The 18382-nt window shown below is 39.5% G+C and overlaps 1 protein-coding gene across 2 annotated transcripts in view; it reads right to left on the bottom strand.

The window, feature by feature from the left end:
- The window catches only part of cntn4 (contactin 4), a 162347-nt gene that overhangs the window by 126482 nt on the left and 17483 nt on the right, over positions 1 to 18382 (bottom strand). The gene's annotated exons all lie outside the window — the stretch shown is intronic.

Below are 18382 nucleotides of genomic sequence, written 5' to 3'. Positions count from 1 at the left end.
ATAATTGCGTAGTGTGTCCTACGACACAGACAATGGATCGTAAAATGCAGCTCTTTTCTTTTTCTTTTCCACTTCTGCCGTAAGCCCTTAAAAAATAGAACAAAATAAGGCAGCTCAAATAACAAAAATAATAGGTTTTGGCTAACTTTGTTAAATTCAACAAGCCTTGACGGCACCCTAAAGACCTAGAGAGAGTCTGCATGCAATCCCATGCTTTCAAAATACCAAAGAAATATCGTTTTAATGTTGAATGCAAAAATGGTTTCCGTAAGTGATGTGGTTCACTACAGCTTGTGTGTGTGTTCATGGTCAGGATAGCTTAGGTGGGTGGAAATGATGGTAGCTTATGTTTGTACTCAGCAAAATAAATTAAAGTAGTTAATAAGTCACATCTGAGTTGTGCTATGAGACTCAGTGAACCAGCTCAAACCCATTTGTAGGCTGTAACAGCCCGAGCTGTCAACAATCTGAGTGTCGGCAGACTTTACTTGAAATATAGTTATTTGTTATGCTTATGTCAACCTGTTGGATTTTATTGTATACATTTGAATATAATTATTAAATTATTTATCATTTGGGATTCAGTTTGCATGAAGGACGCTGTAGTACTTTATATTTTGGGAAATTTCTCTCTCATCCTCCACACAGTCAGTGGATTTCGTTTATCTTGCAACATCTTTAAACTTAATTTGTGGAGTCTTAACTCGCCTGAGACACAAAACATATCAGAGTAAACATCTTGTCAGCTTCTATTGTTGTCACAGTGACAGTGAGATTGTATGTTAACGCAGTCGTAAATGCAGACTGATACGGAGAGTTTTCATAGCATTACTGAACAACAATAACTTCATATGAATAACAACTGTCATCATATTCACTATGATGGATCACCTGCCTGAAGCAGGTTTAAAGTTTTTTTTTATTTATCAAATCCTGCAGAAATGAAATGGAACTAGTGGCAGCACAACAGGTAGCCAGTAACAGGCTCAAAAATCGTAAAAACAGTGAAGTATTTGGAAGGACTCCAAAGTCCTCTATATTATATCCTGTCCTTCATGAGATGACTGCATGGCAGCCAGCAGTGAGCTAATGGTGAGTCAGCTCCACTGAGTCAGTTAGCAATGAAACATTGCTTATTCCTCTTAGAGCAATTTTTCACCAACTGCAGAGAAAGTTCAAAGCTTTCTTTAATGTCACTTTTAAGTACAATGTAGACAGTGTAGTACAATGTAACCCCTGAGACTGAGGTCTGCTTTTGTGACCAAAAGTCAAGAGTAAATTGCTTTAATTCATGTGTCTTAAGTTAGTGCACATATATTAATGATGTTCCCGATGTCACAAACATTACGTGAGAGGCATCTTGTACATTTCGTGATATGAGTTACATCTTTCAGGGATGTTATTAGTTAGTTTCTTTATCATCCTAACCCATCTTCATACCCTAACCAAGTAGTTACATTTTTTTTTATTTATTAAACTTAATTAAACAACAGCCATCTGACAATTTTAATTACATTCCAAAAGTCATGATCACAATTTTAAGCAGACTTTAATATAACATTTTATTGCTTGACAGTATGAAGGAAGGCTCCAATGGGTTGAAACTTAAGGATGCTGACCAAGCTGACAAATTTGATGAGTTGGGAGTGAGAACCAGGGATGCTAGATTCAAACGTGGACACGGTGTTGGAGGCGGAGCCCCGTTCATCCCTACGAAAGCTGCACAGTGGAACTGGGAGCCAAAACAACTTGACTTCTTGGCTTAAAAATGACTGATCTCTTGACTTGTGGGGCCCACAGAGTGTATGCACTGGAGAATTCCACCGACCGAGCTGCCTAAATTCTGTTTTAGTGTTCGACTAACTTGAATAGAAATAACTGCCATTAACTCTGCCCTATGCAACATGTTCAGTTTTTGTTTAAACCGTCCGTGAGTTGTAAATGCAATTATAAAATTATATAAATTCATTATTGAGTTTGCAGTTTGTGGTGGTCTTTTTGTCTGACCGCGCTATATTCAAAGATGCCACATACATAAATTGAAGATACGTTTATAAAAATTCAAAACCAAAATTGAACATTAGCTTAATGAATGTATTTTTTTGGCAAAGCTGCATATTGGCTTCGAATAGATTGTTATGATGGACCCACAGTAACATGGTCACTGAGTTTTGTATTTAATTGAACTGTAGAAATACCTAAACTTCTTCAACCAACACTTCTGCAGCGGCACAAATGGATTTATTTATCCCTCAGTGTGGGCCAGCGCTAGCAGCAAGAACACAGTTACTAAATCTTTCATCAAGAGGGGATTATGATGCTGGATCGCTGGCGGAGGAAACAAGGCGCAGTGCCACATGACTAATTGGCAAAGTGAAGCCGATTCACTATTGGCCGAATAAGCATTCCTCCGGTCACGTCTCGTAGTTCTGCACCTGCCCCAAAATCATGAATCCCAGTTAATTGCCTAACATTAAAATTTCAGTTTCTGCAACTGATATAGACCCGGCACTTATTGAGACCTCTTTTTTTACAGATACAACTCAAAGCATTAATAAAAGCTCGGCTCCATTTGAGTATCATAATAACACGTGTCAGCGATTCAGCATGTAGAATGCAATGTTTTTAAGTAAGGAAGTTTTTAAGGCCTGAATTTTCCTTTCTTTACTTCAGTTTGATTGGAAAGGGGATCACAGAGAAAATGTAAAAACAACTTAGGTTACCTTACAACGAAATAAAATATACATGACCAAAACAAACTCAAATAATAGCCAAACAAACTGGTGGAGACGGACCCCTTTGATATGCTAAAGAGTGCCATCTGTTGCCAGCAATAACTTAATGTGCTGAGCAGATAGTGCCATCTGATTTCATTACTTTCAAAGTATGTTTTGAAGTACAGGTAATGATCCCCCTCTTGCTCATAACCCTTCACCAGCACAGACAGGAAGCTGCTTCCTGTTGGTGAACCTGTACTTTCACTTGTTTGATATCACATCAGATAGTGATCGTCTTTGTGGGAGGACGGCAGAAGTGGGAATCATGGTGCTGTGCAGCAAATCACACCTGGACTTTATCTTATCGAATGCGCTGCTGCTTCGCTATTCATTTCCAGGGCAAAAGGAGCTGCGTCAAAAAATTGCTGTAACACCTCCACAGAGATCAATTTAATGAAATGTCATAATTAGGGCTCCAAGCACCAATGGAAATCTGCCTGTGCAACACATTGCATAATGCAATGAGTTTGGATAATGCATAATGCATCAGCGCACTCCTGACCTGAGAGTCTTCAACTGTTTTACAATATCATTATCAGCGAAAGAGTCCCATATGATTCTTTTAATTTTGCTAGTCCACTTGCTTTAAGCTCTGAGTGGGCTATGTGACTTTAATGTCAAACCGTTCATTATCCTGACAGCGATACTCTTACAAAGCGGTACTGTATGTCTGCACTGATATACAAGACTGATTAGCCAGCAGTGTGTCTCACTAACTGTTAGAGCCAAAGATTCATGTACATGAAAACTATATTATTATTCACCACATTAGAACAGTTTTTTTTGCTAGAAGGCTTGAAATCTAAATATAGCTCTGTTATTAATATGAGGTTGCGTGCAAGATCACACCAAGCAAAGGTTGAGGAGTGCGTGAGGACTATTCACGTATGAATGCATGTGACAACAGGACATGCTTGTTAGAGTACCATAAGTACCATAAATGACCTTCTTGATGAAATTTGCTGTATGAATAAACTCACCTTCATACTATTGTATTGTATACTTGTTCATTATTATTATGTAGGATTGTACAACTGTAGTGCATGAGTACGGTACAGTAGCCTTGTGGTGTGTTACAGTGCTGCAATTATTTTGGTGGTTTCCAATTTAATGTTTTCTATGTTCCTACTTTATACAAAGGTCATACAATGGTATAAAAACTGCCTTCAATAATTAAATTTATACAGGAATGTTCATGATAAAGACTTTGGTATCGCAGGGGAGAAAGAAAAAAAAAAAGCACATGAGCAGGATTCTTGTACATTTAGCTTGCAAATTACAATAAAACAAATAAATATAGTTTTTAACCTTGCTCTTGAATGTCAGCATCCGCGGCCATTTGCCATGACTTCAGCAGTTTGTCCTATTTTCCTATTTGCGGTGACAGTAAGCTCGCAGTGGTCAAGCACATACTGTGTCCTGCTCAGGGCGAGCTATGACTCACAGAGTGAATCCAGTCTTGGGGTGACACATGGCTAAATGGCTCTACAGTTCCCCCAGCTATGTGTCTGTCTCAGCATTAGAGCTGCTAAGCTGCTCACTGGGCATTTTAGGTGCATACTTGCATTGGCTGCACTTCTGACACAGTCGCAGGAAATGTTGTGAAATGGGTACATAGGTGTATTCATCTTACAAACACTGATTTTAATAGACGTTTGCCTTGACTTAAATGTAGAGCAAGATGGATAACCACAGATGTATTGGCCAATTAAGTTTTTGAAGATTTATTGCATCATTGTACATTTCAGTTGACAAGTGACAAGAAATTGCAGCACTGAAATGCTAAACTATGTCCACACTGTTTTTAACAGTGTGGTACAAAACTTTTCCTTGTGCTCTTAAATATTCAACACAGCAATGTGGTTGTTTGAGTCCAGGAAAACTTTTAAGCTTTAATCATGTTTGTGATGATGGTGTAAATGATTGCTGTTGTTTGAAAGCGGTGATCTGCTAACAACAATGATAATGACATCAATGTTGATCATAATGATGATTATCATAATGATGATAACAGCGAGGCTGATTGCATGGTATTTTCTTAGTGGCACATTTTTCGGTCAGTGGCTTTGTTATAGTCACATATTTCCAAGTCATGGGCAGTAATAGCACTTGAGCTGTAACTGGACACTGTTCATGAGTAACTTCGTCTCAGTCTGGCATTAAATATTAGATATACCAGTCAGCTTCAACATTAAAAGGACTAACAGCTGAAGTCGATAGCACTGATCAACTTATTACGATATAATGTACTGCTGGGGAACCTCGGGTCCTGGCATTGTTGTGGATGCCAATTGACACGCACCTCCGATCCAAACACCATTACAGCCCTTCATGGCAAAGATATTCCCCAATGGCAGGGGTCCTCTTAGCAGGACGATGTGTCCTGACACACCACAGAAATCATTGTCCGGAGGACACGACAAAGTGCTCAAGGCATCAACCTGGCCTCCCAATTCTTCAAATCCCTATCAAATTGAGTTCGCCCGAAACACTTTTACAGTCCCTTGTGGCAAATTACATTCCCTGTTGACAGTGCCCCCCTACTGCAGGACAGTGTGCCATGACAAACCACAGAAACTGCTCAGGAATGGCCAAAAGGATGTGACAAAGACCTCAAGGTGTCAACCTGGCCTCTCAATTCTACAAATCTGGATCAAATCAAGTATCTACAAAACATCCCAGTACAGGTCTGATCACAGTGGCCCCACCTTCAACTCACTGGACTCAAAGGATCCACTACAAATGCCCTGGTGCCAGACACCACAGGCAAACCCTCAGGGGTCCTGTGTCTATGCCTCGATGGGTCAGGGACAAATCCGATCCACGGTAGGGCCTCCATGGATCTGACTTGTTTGGGCACATCCCACAGATGCTCAGTTTGGGAGCCATGCCCATGTCTTGACTTCTAGGTCCCATTCCATGAGGAGTTCTTCGGTGTGGCAGGGCACATTATCCTGCTAGGGGAGCCACTGCCATCTGGAAGTGCTGCTGCCATGGGGGGGTGTACTTGGTCGGCAACATTTTTGGGGTGGGTGGCACAGGTCATCCACATGCCAGAGCCCAACATTATATTGTCTCAAAATGATCAATGTTTATGAATTGACCTGTTTGTCCTTTGTCTGACTGGAGTATTTCTGCATTGTAAATCCAAAGATGACAGTCATTGCGATGAAACTATAAGTAGATAAGTTGCTGACCTAGGCTCATTTCTAATGAATTAAACGATGGTGAAATGAAAACTTGTTGTCATTTTGCTACAGACAACTGGAATCCCGTTCACAAAGCCCCCCCATTTTGTAGACCCCCGGCTCGGTGCCTGGTTGCTTTTAATAGCCAAGTGTTACCATTTGCTCTCAGTGTGCAGTGTTAAATCAGGTCAATCAGTGTATCCGAGTATGTTACTGTGATCTATTTTACTGTGAGGTCTTTGTCGGAAAAGCATCCAAAAATAAATGTATTCAGTAATCCAAAATGTGCCTAAACTGACAGGCAGGGGTTATAAATGAGAGGATACCAGCCTCCTATTCATCTCTTTGCTCCCACTCTCGAGCTAGTATTCACAGCAGAGCTGCTTTGGTCTGTCAAAGAGCAGTTGCTATGACAAGTGACAGTTTAAAGAAGAAAACAAAAACCTCTAGTCCAATTGCAGGCAGCAGTATAAGAATTTATAGAGCATGGCTCAGTGTACATAACAAAAAAAAAAAATAAAAAATTGAGGAGCACATAATTAAGTCCAGTTTGTAAAATAAGGTTTTCATTAACTCCCTCACACACTCTCCTAACTCTCATATAACAACCTGCCCTCAAAAGCAAAGCAGATGATAGAACATCTTCTGAGGAGGCGGATCAAATATCTCGTGCTGATGTTTTTTTTTTCTGACACCATACATGGAGTTCATTAGAGATAGTGTCCCCTGTGATTGTTTGAGATAATACACAAGGCTCTGCTAGTGGAACAGATAAGGCAGCGCCACATGAACCTTGAACAAAATGTATTTTCTCCATGTTGCTGGAAACTCGCTGAAGTAAGCCCAGGAGGACGTGAAAGCCCTCACAAATGTGTTCAAAGAGTCAAGAATTCTGGCTTCCTTATAACTATTAGGATAGATAGTTCTGTCACAGAGTGTAAGTAGTTCACTGGGCTGGGAATATTCATTTTCTCTGGTAAGGACACTGATAAATGGTATATTTTTAACAGCAAGGGTCCATTTCACACCCAATGGTTGTGTAAAAGTAGAGAGAATGAAAAGCAAACTTAACATGATAATGATATAATGTAAAACAAATAAATGACAGTTATTTCGTCATGCTCTTAACTTGGAGCATTTGTACTTTGTATCCCCGAGAAACTTAATGCTTTTGAAGACCACCCACATTAAATGGACATTTACAAAGTACTCCAATTTAGCTTAATTAATGTGAAGTTGACAGGGGCGACCAATCAATTTTTTTTTTTTTTTTTTTACCTTTTTCCCTATTATGTATGTGAAATAGTAATTATATTGTGATGACAATATTTTTATAAATATGCATCCATTGCCAAAACAACAAAATAGTTCCCCTCAATTAATTTCTCTATTTTTTTCAGTCCCCCTGACCTACTTTTATTCAGCACAACAATTAACTAAAGTAAAATGCCTCTGATTAGCACTTGTTTTTTTTTTTTTTATTCTGCCATCTTTTACTTCTGATTAAACTCCTACATTTACAGGAACGTCATCAGCAACAATTAACTGAGGAAATTTGTTTCTGGGTTACATTCTGCTGTAACCTGTAAGCAGACGGTTGTGTGTTGGTTCTGCAGAGCCTGCCTGTGGCATAAATATTGCATGTCACCAAGAAGGGCTATACATAATGTAATTGTTATAATTTCCTGTGTTTGGGGTTGCTCTGTGTTTCTCTTGTTTGGCACCACTGGAGACTGTGGGGGGCTTTGGGGTCACAGACACTCACAGTTTTGCTTAACTGCAAGGACAACTCTGATTTGACTGAACAATGAGTCGCCATGTGTGGGTTGTCTGAAGGTCTTGGAATAAAATACATATCGTGTAAAGCCTAAAAGGAATACATAATTCAAATCTAGACAAGAATTAATGCAGTATTATACAACTTCAGGCAGCGTTCTGCTGTACAGCTGACTGCTGAGGTTTTGAAATATCCATCACAGTAAGATTTCTGCCTCCCCAGTTTGGCTTCTAGTGATCAACGAACTGAAAAATGACACTTGGAAAAAAGCACAACACATCTTCCCAGAAACAATATCCTGGTTACTGTAAATAATTTACTGACTTCACTGTCAACAGCTTTATTTGCAATCAAATCCAATGTTTTAATGTTTTCAGCATCACAAATGAAACTGGAGTTTGAAAAGCGAAGGTTGTTTACTGTAGGATCCATGATGTACGATGGCAAAAGGCTCAGCAGTCGATGACTGTCAACAATCATCGTCCTCACAGGCCAACTGCATACTATATATATATATAGTATTTATACATAGTATACATGTGTTGGCAGATGAAGAGGTATTCCCGACAAGCAGTGCAGTTGCACATAACAATGTGATGTTGCTGTTGTGCTTTGTCTGTACCACTGTCCTGTGTACAGTTTTTTTTTTGGTTGTATGAAGGTGATGTGTTTATTTGGCTCTTTAAGAAGATTTTGACTCATCAAATATAATGATACCTTTCCATTTTTTGATGAAATTTCCTACTTTTGAGTGTGTAGAACTAGATATTCTGATATGTTATCTGTTGTAGTCGTTTAGTGTCTTTTCTAAATGCTGTATGAAAGAAACTGGACCTGCTTGAGTGTCTTTAAGACATTTCACCTCTCATCCAAGATGCTTCTTCAGTTCTAACCGATGAGTGGGGAGTTGCAAGCTTTAACCCCTTTCAAAATGTTAACCCATAAAGAGTCATTGAGGTCACTTGTGAGTCATTCGGGTCAAATCTGTCTAAGTGTTTATGGGTGTAAGGCCGTCTGAGGAGGGAGCTTAGGAAGTGGTTCCATCTACAAAGCAGTCCTTAGTTTCTGCTGGGGCCTGGCTATCCTTTGCCATTGTTGCTTCTGAGGCAGACAGCCTAACACCCATTCACACTTGGACCAAGATGACTCCAACAACTCACACAGTGGCCAGGTGGGTCAACCACTCACATGTGACCTCAACAATTCTGAAACTCAGAAGTCACATGTCACCTCAGCAACTCTGTGAGGGCAAACGTCAACTAGTCAGTAATTACTAAAGAAGACTCTTGGATAAGAAGTGAAACTTCTTCAAGAAGCTCAAGCAGATCCAGGAGTGTTTGTGTAGCACTTGGATATGCCATGACCTGGATGACTGGGAATCTTTACCAACATGTCTACTGTCTACTGCTCCAGCTAAAGTCACAAGTGAATTTCCCCGATGTGGGATGAATAAAAGTCTAGAGTCTAAATCTAAAGTCTTGTAAGCCCATGGGCTGGACACTATAGTGGTACTAATGGTTTGTGTTTCCCATCTTGTCAAATAATGTCACTATGGGAATGAAGGCCTGGTCAGCCAGAGCTGGAAATGAGAATATTTTCCAAATAGTGGCTTGAATAGTCTATAGTATAAGTTCTTGGAATGTACATATTGTATAACTGTAAAGCTTGAATTTGATCTCTCTATTTCTTTTGTTTTTAATTTTGTATTTGGCTTGTATTTATTACATTCAAATAGCTCTCTGTTTTATTCTTTAACACTTGCCTCTAGTGTTGCTATAAGTGTGAATTTTCCCCTGGGGAAAAGTAAAGTCTTATTTATCACATTTAATCCTTTCCTAGGTTATTGCCTGACATCTTAGTGCCGCAGATGACTGGACTTGCAAAACACTGTGTGTTTATTTAGCTGTCACCTCAGCAGTAACACTCTTCTGGGGCTCCATAAAACAATGCCTTTGAATATCACAGATGGGAGATGTATATCAGCGGACACCCGCACTTGAGCGGAAGACACTTATGAACTGATTCAATCTGCACACACCGAACAACCACGCACACACATGTACACCTCCCACAGCAACTGCTCTTGAGCAAAGTAGTGAAGCAGCTTGTTGGCGAACAGCACAAACAAATTTGATCTTACTGAGCAGTCCCCAGGAGAGATTGTGAGTATGAGCATAAATCATGTAACGTTGAAAAAAAAAAAGTGTGTTCGGCAAACAATCCTCAAGTGAATACATCTCAGAGACAAAAAAGATATATGATCCCCTCATGGTTCCTATATGATCCTCTCAAATGGATATTCAAATAAATAAATGAAGCTCCAGATAAATATTTGATGCACAGAGCAGAGGAAGCTTTGTTATATTAGTGTACTTATTCATATCAGCAATAAGCTGGAGGCAGTTATCTTTACATATGAAATATTAAAGAGGCTGACACTTTGAATCATTTATTATAACTAATGCTGATATGATCTGTTTAATTGCTCCATTTGTTAGTCACTTGTTAAGTAATCCACACACACCTTGGTGACATCGTGTTACATGATTGATTCTTTCAACGTTAAACTGTCTGGGCCTCATTAGTGTTATTCCTAAATACAACAGAAGTCCTCTGATGGAGAACGGTGCAGCGCTTGCAACTGTGTAGCGAGTGTGTATTTGTATTTCTGTATGCATGTTTACTTTGTGTTGTTTATTCATGCACTGTATGATCTATTATGTATGTTGTAGGGAACTGATTTAATGACCTGTATGTGTAATGTTGACATATGCATTGGTTACATCTCTGATGTTCACTGTGCTGAAATAACAACTGTTTGTACTGAGAGCGGAGCTTTAAGTTCAGACTTAGAGACACATTTTTGAGAATATGTATAGGAGACAAGTAAATCAAAGCCTGTGGTTCATTTACATGCTGTGAACTTCCATTGAGGTTGGGTTGCACCAACATGGGGAACATTTGACTGAGTTTAACAAAACTAGGTTTAAACTGAATAAGTCACCCTGTGGCCCTGTTCTAAAGGGCAGTTTTGCTAAGTCTATTTAACAGAGACAGGTTAAAAGTCCCTAAAGTGTAAGTTTAAAGTTACTACTGGATCAGGGTTTATACTGAAGTTTAAAGTTTTAGTGAGAAAGGGAGTCAAATTAATCAATGTTTAGATTTCAAACTAAACTGAAGTTTCTCTGCTCGCATTAGCTGGTATCAGGTACACACACCTGGGTTTTATGTAATTGAAGTATGAGAATAATAAAACACCACAGAGGAGCTCAGTTTCTTACTCTTCTCAGTCACTGCCATCTCTTTCAATCCCTTTTTAATAAAAAGGAAAAAAAAAGAAAAAATGTTGCATACTGATTTTTGGCATTGATTACAAGGGCAATGGCTGAAGCTTCAAAACATGGGAGTCTACTCCCAGATTTATTATCCACTTATGTCAACTTTGGTCTTAAGTTAAGCTATATTTATGGTTGGGCAACTTCACAAAGGAAAGATTGTGTTTACACCTAATTAAAACACAACACTAATTGCAGGTCTGGGAGGGAATGCACACTGTATTTACCTGCCAACCGTTCACCACCCCCACCTCCACACCTCGCTTTCTGTCGTGCTACATCAAGAACACGCCACTTAGACTGCAAATGCTGGCACTGGACATAAAACATGAAGTCTGGATGTGACAAAAACAACCCCCACGCCCCCCCTACAAAACAATTATACGGAATATACCTCTAACATTTTCCTTTGAGTCTGATTGTACTGAGCAAAGCAAGTTGTTTTTGTAATTCCTGTAACCTCATTTGAAGTGGTTGCTGCACATATGGGTAGTCTGCGAGGCAGGGATGCTTATTTATGCCAATTTGTAGAACAATTAGCCAAAAGTGGAATCTCTCCTTATAGTCGATGAAAACTGCACAATGCGTCCTTTTGCTGGATTTTTGCATTTCAAAAAAAAAAACAAAAACTTGCAGACACAAACATCTTCTTGCATTTGCGAGCACCTCTCAAGCGTGCACACAAGTTAAATTGATAGTGAACTTCAGCCACCCACTTAAATAAACAAACCAGTCAAGTGAGGCTGAAAGTGAATTTGCTACGCTATGCAGTTTGGTACAACGGCTACAGGGATTTCCAAGGGGACTTCTCTCTGTGTCTGCCCGTGGTTGGACACAAAGAGAAGTGTTTGAGATGGTTTCTGTTGAATTAGAGTTTTTCGGGGAAGCTGGGGAAGCTTGAAATGCTCGACGTCCTTCTTCTCCATTTTTCCCATATCTTTATAACAAAGGAGGTAAGGAAAAATATGGCATGAGCAACAGTGTGAGACACAAAACCCACGCTCATATATTCAGTATACCACAATATCTCTTAAACTAATCACATGAAGAAATGGCATTGTTTGAGCTGCTGTCAGGTGAAATTACCGCCCTCACAAACGTGTTGCCCACCGGTGCCCGTCGTCGCAGTAGGTGACTCATTTAAAAATATAATTGGATTTTCAGATTCAACTTGCATCTTCCATGCACTATTATCAAGATTTTTTTACTCATTTGTGCATGAAAAACAAATTGACTTATAGCTCCCCAGGCTGAGGAGTGTAACCAAAGCCACAATAAACAGCTTTACTATTCCTTCCCCCAAGCCTATATGAGGTTAACAGCACTTGCAAATCCATTCTTGCACTCGGCGGCATATTAAAGCCAGGCGTTCATTCCTGTTTCCAGAAGTCAATTTTCAGGCACCACTCTAATCCATATCAAGGCCACATCATCCATTTTGGAGTTTTGTTCCAAACTGATAAGCGAGAGGGTTGTGTTGTAGTCAAGACCGCATCAACCGAGACCAAGACATTACCGAGACCAGAGAGTACCGAGACCGAGACAAGGCCAAGACATTTAGAGGTCGAGACCAAGACAAGACCATATATATTGAAGGAAAATGATAACAAAACATCACAATGTGAGTTTTTTTTTTATTTTACTTTTAGATAAAAATGACAACTAAAACAATCTTTGCTCTGTTGTTTTCAATGTCTGCACTCCAGCAAGTAGCATTCAAGGGTAGGGCTGTCATGATTCTCCAAATTTTCAATTCTAAGGTCACAGTTCAATTCGATTCGCGATTTTTACACTTATTTTTTTTAAAGTACAGGTTGCTATGCCAGTTTTAGACTAGACTTTTATGCAATATAATATCTGACCTTTGTCAATTCACAATGTACCACACTATATTGTCAAATATAAACATTTATTAACAACATAATGTAACAATAACTTATATCTTCAGTCAACTGGAAAGTTAAACAAAATAACCTGCCATCTAGTTTCTGCAGAGCTTGCAAACTGTGGCTCTTTTGTTGACAACGCAAACATCATCAACGTAACTCACTGGAAATCCAAAATCCAGAGACGTAAGGTGTGAGTGGGCGAGCCAGAGTGAGGGAGTGTGCATACGTGCGGACAGTGAATGAATGGGAGAGGAAGTAGACGCCAAAGGAGTAGCAGTCGTAGCGCCAGCTATAAAGTGTACATTATAGGCTGCAGTTCGGCTGTGAATTAAGGCGACGGCTCCTCCAGATACAGCAAAGCTCCCTGGTATTATTTCCCGACCAGCTTAACATGTGAAAGAGGTTCACTCCGACGGCAAACACAAACTTCAGCCCTGGAGGAAATCATCTCCCCTGTGCTTCCCAACCAAGGTCAGGGAGCAGAATAGGAATAGTGTAGCATCATGCTATCGTTTGGCTGGCTGTAGCTAATAGCTACTGGCTTAGCTAGTAGCTAAACAAGAGGAGGCTGACTCACAGCACTTCTGTGTTTTTTCTGCTTGGCAAGTCGACCGGACGTGACATGGGGGCGTGGCATTATTGACGATTACATTTTTTAATTCGAAGTTCGAGATTGTGACTTAATTTTGGTCAATTTCTATTTAAAATCCAAATCGTGACACCCTTATTTAAGGGCATAGCAATCCTTTGACTTGTTGCAGAAAATAACTGTTACTCCAAGGAAGGAGCGAAGCCTACGATCAGACCAGATGTCAGTAGTTAAGGACGCTGTTGATTTTTTTCTTCAGCTTCTCCAAAACAGTCTCCTTAACTTGCTTTACCAAAACCGGTATGTATTTCCCAGTAATTGTTCTTCTTGAGATTGGTGTGTACTTGTTATTTACCATTTCAAGAAAGTGTTTAAAATGTTCATTTTCCACAAGGGACAGTGGCAGACAACAGCAAATTATCAAATCTCTGACAATGGCCTCACTGATGGCTTGCTGCCGTGGGGAATGTAGACTGTAGAGCTGCACTTTCTGGGCAAAGGATGGGATAGTTGGTTGTGTAGCATCTGCCTGTTGTCCTGCTTTGTAATCCAGGAACCTGAAATCCAGGAGGAAATAAAATGATTAGGTGAAACACACACCAAGAGAGAATTCTCAGATGTAATGGTTTAAGTTGTGCAGAGAGAAAAGGTGTCAAAGCCTGTCAAGTTGCTTAATTTATGTGTAAATATTAAACAAATATTATTTCCCCACTTAAAAGTACACTAGAGTCAGGTATTTTCCATTTTTTTTAATGGTTAGTAAAGTAATTTAATCTATTTGCAGTTTAAATTGAATTAATTTATATACTTTTTTAGTTTATTAATTTTGTAAGCCTTGTTAGGCGCTTTGATGAAAACTCTTTGAACAGGAAACAATACATACATCTATATACATTTATCTATAAACAGACAGACAGATAGATATATTTGTGCTTAGTGCCAACACACCATGCATCACTGCGATACTCAATATATTCTCTTTTTTATAAAATGAAACTAAACATCATGTTTAACTACTGCTTTTAAGCAATCATTTAAACTTCATGCATTAGCATTGCTTAGCATGTTTTGAGTATCTTGAATGAAGCTTTTTAACATTGTTGTATTTTCATCAAACAAATATTAAACTATTGAGCTGAGGAGTCTGTCACTCTAGTTTGTGGCATTTTCTTTGACTGTTGTTTCTTAAAATTATCTGCCATATATTCATTCAAAAATTTTTCTGTAAATAATACACTTAATGAAAACAGATTAAATGTGCAATTTGTTTATACAGCTACATCTACATGCTATTGTAAGCTCGATTTCAGCTGTATTTCTTTTAAAACAATGTGTTTTAAACCATTAATTTTGCCAGATTTATATCTTACATTATTACATACATCATACATTATTCCTCAATGCCTGTTCTGTCTGTACTAGCGCACACACACCTCCAGTTTGACTTGACAAAGCCTCGTGTGTGTATCACACATTTTGGGGGAGAAAAATGGCCCATTTCATTGATGTTGTTCTGTTATCTTACTAGTGACAACAACGCCACGCGAGCTAACGTTAGCAAGCTAACTTAGCTGTAGGCTAATATAGTCGGTGCTTTGAAAGTTTGCAAATAAATGCCTAAAATGACCATTGAAAGAGTTGAGCTTATTTACGCTTATTGTCTCTGGATGGGGGAGTTGAAATTTGCCAAGACTTTTGACATGACATTAATATTAAACTTTGTATAGGAACTGTTAGCTTACCTGTCTTTATGCTTCCTTTCGAGGTGATGGTAGAAGTTTTACATCGTCCCAGCTGTTTCGGTGAGCAGAGCGTTGCAGAATTCGCACACTGCCGAGTGTTTTCGTTTACTTTTACAAATAAACTCCTTGTGGTGTGTAAAACCAAATTTAATTGTAGCCGAGTTGGCAGACATCTTTCCTTACAAGTTCACACAGCCTTCCTCCTGTCGTCTCCATGCTCTGTGTGCAGGGGGGAGAGTCTCAGTCACTCTCACACTGACACTGGGCAGGTAGCAGCTGCAGCTGGGGGAAATCTTAACACTACCACTGATTTGAAGTTATTAGCTGTTTTTGAAAGAGTCCTTTTTCACTCTTATCAGTAAGGTATGGACAAAAAGCCTATCAACAGTGGTCTTGACCGGCCTCGTTTAAAAAACTGAGTTCGCCCTCGATTCCAAGACAAGACCAAGAACCTAAAAAAATCTTGAGACTAGTCTTGAGACCAATACCGATCTCGAGTACTACAACACTATGAGAGGGTTAATACAATAATCTTGTGCTGAAGCTTAAAGATCTAAGACAAAGCTCAGAGATCTTCATTTCCTGCTCGAATGGAAACAAATTAGCACTCCAGTGGTCTGAGTATACGCATCCCTGGAAGATTGTCTAAAGCAAATGTTCACGTCTGGTGAGTTTTGCAGGGAGGATAAACCAATTTTAGTCTAAGAGCAACCCTTTCACGGCTGTAGGGTCACGGGCGTCCTCGGTGGGTCTGTGAGGGAACACACTGCTCTCACTCAGTGGTTTAAAAATGTAGGAAATGTGTCCTCATTAACCCCAATTTTTTTTCCATCTTGCTCTTACATAAAAGCTGTCTGAATAAAAGGAAATACAAAAGTTCGTAATAAGACACTTGTAGATATCCGAGCAAGAACTGATATGACTTCTTTAAGCAATGTTCAAAAGGCACCTACAGGGTTTTAATTCCTGCAAACTAGTCAATTAGGAATAATATTTAACCGTTGGATCAGTACCAAACACAAGATTTCATGGCAGTGTCAGTGCTGGAAATAGTCCCCTATAGTAGTGAGGTATAAATAAAGTGCGACACATATCAGAAGCTTCACTTTATGGAAAGGAGGAGAAAAGTACTGATGGTGCAGTGCCAGAATGCTGCCACAGTGATTCGGGACACAAATGTCTAATTGTCAAATGAAAACTGCTGCTTTTATGAAGCGCTGCCTCACATCACTGCTGCCAAATAGGATAGTGGAGCATCTCAGCAAATGAATGCATGCCTAGACACTGACAGTGTGCAGACTTAAAAACCAGCGGATGCAAGTGTTCCGGTGCGGTGTGAAGGTCAGGGTGGCAGATGGGGTTGCAGCACATTCAGATTTCTTGTGGGAGACCGGCTCTGCAGTCCAACCACAACCATATCTTAACCATAGTTTATCGTAACCAACAACCTTTCCCTAACATTTTATCACACCATGATAAATGTTACCAGAATGAATTGAAAATCAGCCTTCTGTGTTCTGTTGCAGCAGGACGTCCTCATCCAGAATCCAATTGGCGTAATTTGCTCCGCTCTACACTGTTTTTCTTTGTCGATTTGTTTTTAGATGTTAATAGAATGATTCTGTTTTTTAAGTGCCTTTTAAGCCTCATTTTAAGCGTTAGAAACACTGCCATCTTGTTTCCATCCTCCACTAGGAGTCCACTCAGCTCCACTCAAATGCCTGCTGGTCCATTATCACCAGCTGTCTGCTGCGCAATCATGTGGGATTGTTAGACCTATCATACGATGACCAGCGACGTGCTTTTGAAAAGAAAAAAAAAAACACAAGGACAATGCAATATAACTCAAGGTTCCCTTTAACAAATCTAATAATCAAATGTGCAGAGGAGGGCAGGGGGTTCACAGGAGGCCTAATGCGTGTTGAGTAATGAGATGGAAGGTTTCACCAGAACACAGACCTCATCAATAGAGTCTTTTATTCATCTTGATTCGTGTAATACCTGTTGATTAAACACTGAGTGATTCAACTGATGCTCTCCAGTGACCCTCCTATTTGTAAAGGAGACAAATTAAAGTCCTCCATCAAAATGTGATCAATGCCAGGGAGCCTCTGGCTGAAATGGCCACCGTGGCATAATGAAGCTATAATTCAACTTTACTGCGCGGTAAATGAATGATGGACATTTGAAATAACCCTGGAAGGATTTCCTGTTAACGCATTACCTCTTTTAGACATCCATTTGAGGAATTAACCTAAATCTAACCTTTACTGTAGCTACAATATTTACATTAATTGATGTATTTAGTTGATTGATTAATTCATTCATTGGTTCAGTGAATGACTGATTGAATGACTGGTGATGTACTGTAACAGACCCTAATTAGGGCCAGTCATGCTCTTCCTAACCAATGTGAAATGACTTTAAGGTAGTTTAAACATTATACTTACACTATCATTCTATTCTCCAAATACAGCAGCTCGGTCTAAGGCTTCAAACTGTGACGCTCTGCTTACCCCCCCAGTGTCAGTTTTGCACATGAACGGCTCCAAAGTCGAGTGTTTTTATTATTATTACATTTTATGCAGTGTCCGGTCAGAATCTGAAAACAAAGCTTGTTGACAGAAATATACTATGACACATATCGTGACTTTCTGCTGTTGCAGTTTGGTTAGGCACAAAAAAATAGCATAGGTTTAGTAAAAGGTCATAGTTTGGGTTCAAATAACTACGTTCAGTCCACTAACTTAAGTGAAGTAACTTACACAAGTGATTCAATTATTCATTTACGCACGTTAATTTACTTAGGTAGCTTGAAGAGGTCAGGCCAAGTGTATGCCTCATCCAAACACCCGATCACCTGGCTTGGTCTTTTCTCGCTCTTTACGCCACCACACTAGAGAGCCGCTTTAAGAAGTAAAAAGAGTGCCGACTTTGTTAAACCTAGAGGCGTACGATCACGGACCAGACCGCTGCATTTGACACTGGGAGTGAGAACAGCCTGAGGGGAGTACAGTGTTGAGGAACAAATGCCCAGCAGTGAGTAGACCATTTAAATAGCAAACACAAGTCAACTACAACATGA

The sequence above is a fragment of the Acanthopagrus latus genome, chromosome 6, assembly GCF_904848185.1.
Source record: "Acanthopagrus latus isolate v.2019 chromosome 6, fAcaLat1.1, whole genome shotgun sequence".
Taxonomy (NCBI): Eukaryota; Metazoa; Chordata; class Actinopteri; order Spariformes; family Sparidae; genus Acanthopagrus; species Acanthopagrus latus.
This window is presented reverse-complemented; position numbering and strand designations above follow the sequence as displayed.